Genomic DNA, 1,523 nt, shown 5'->3' on the forward strand with positions numbered 1-1,523 from the left:
TGAGCCTGCGCGTCCAGAGCCTGTGCTCCGCAACGGGAGAGGCCACAGCACTGAGGCCCGCGTACAGCAAAAAAAAAAAAAAAAAAAAAAAGGATAGGCTGCTATAAAGCTACAAGAAGAATTTTCATGACTCAATTTAAGCCTCCCCCCCACTTTCTTCACTTATTTTTTTGAAAACTTCGCATGTTAACAGTTCCTTGAAATGGAGCACAGAGCTTTCAAACATTAAAACAACTATCAAAATAATTGTAAAATAAAAATTCCTGGAGGCCATGAGATTGGTATTTCTAATATCAGGACATTACATAAACAACACATACCACAAAAAAAGTAAGCGTTAAGGGACAGTTTTCTTAAACAGATTAAGTTTAAGAGGTTTTTAAAAAGCATCAGACTCCCCTTTACCAGGGAGTGTCTTTTGGAAAACATGTTCAACTTGTAGAACTTTTGGAAAAGAAGATGTAATGTTTCGATAACTGTGCAGTCAATAGTGAATATGACACACCCGATCTTAAAGGTTAGACGAATAGCCATATAATATAAAGCATTACTGCATTTCAAACTGTCAGACTGACAATGTAACAATGCGAACAAGCCCAATGTCAATTAGTACTTTCATTAAATGAGAATAGATACCTCATGGTAAAGTCTTGTGTCATTCATCCTAATAAGCACCCCATCAATTCTCAAGAAAAACCACAACAGCAAGAAAAAGCTAGAAGGCGTTACTCTAATTTTCACACTCAGGCTTGAAACTCCATGAAGTTCATCCTCAAATAGGAGAACTTCTTCAAAAAACTGAATCTGTTCTCTGGCTTTCAATTTCTCTGTATCTATATGGTCTGTTGTAGGTACAACCTTCAGCTGAAGTGGTTCTCCAAGTAATGTTCCCTTATAATCTGTGTATAGGTCCAATCATACGGTTTAATAACTTCCTTAGAGTGCTACCCTCCGTCCTGCTTTCCTGCCACTCTTCGGCACAGGCTAGTTTAAGCATTCCTTGGTAGTTGTTCACACATCTTAATGCATCTGTGGCATTGAACTCAATCCCAAAGCCGGAGACATGCTGGACTCTTAAAACGTTGTCTCCAAACATCATTTCAGGGAGAGATGGCGTATGCAATTCATCAGCTAACTTCTCCGCATCCGCTGACTTCACGATGTGGGTCTTGGACGCCGTCACCTTCCAGGGCCCGAAGGAGAAGTCCTGGTGGCCGCTCTGGAAGCCGTGGATCATCGTGGCCGCAGCGGGGCCCGCGTGGGCCACACGGAACAGGCTGGAGCATTGGCGGCAGTGGCAGCGGCGGCCGACCGGGTCTGTTACTTCTTAAAGGTCAGAGGGGGGACTTGGTATTCTCAGAGCCCTCATGTTCCCTGGCTGCTCTCCTAAAAGTCTGGGCTGGGGGAGGTGCTGGGAGGGCCTGACCTCCATGCAGAGGGTGCCTGTATGCACAGGTCGCCCCAAGTCCATCTTTTCTCCCAGAGATTGAGCAGGATTCCTTGGTCTGGAATGTCTCTGCCCG

General features: G+C 44.6%; 1 pseudogene; it reads right to left on the reverse strand.

Moving 5' to 3' along the window:
* Positions 1 to 618: 618 nt before the first annotated feature.
* On the reverse strand, positions 619 to 1,237 carry LOC115843879 (TIP41-like protein; annotated as a pseudogene).
* Between the last annotated feature and the right edge of the window lie 286 nt (positions 1,238 to 1,523).

The sequence above is a fragment of the Globicephala melas genome, chromosome 7, assembly GCF_963455315.2.
Source record: "Globicephala melas chromosome 7, mGloMel1.2, whole genome shotgun sequence".
NCBI classification, from domain to species: Eukaryota; Metazoa; Chordata; class Mammalia; order Artiodactyla; family Delphinidae; genus Globicephala; species Globicephala melas.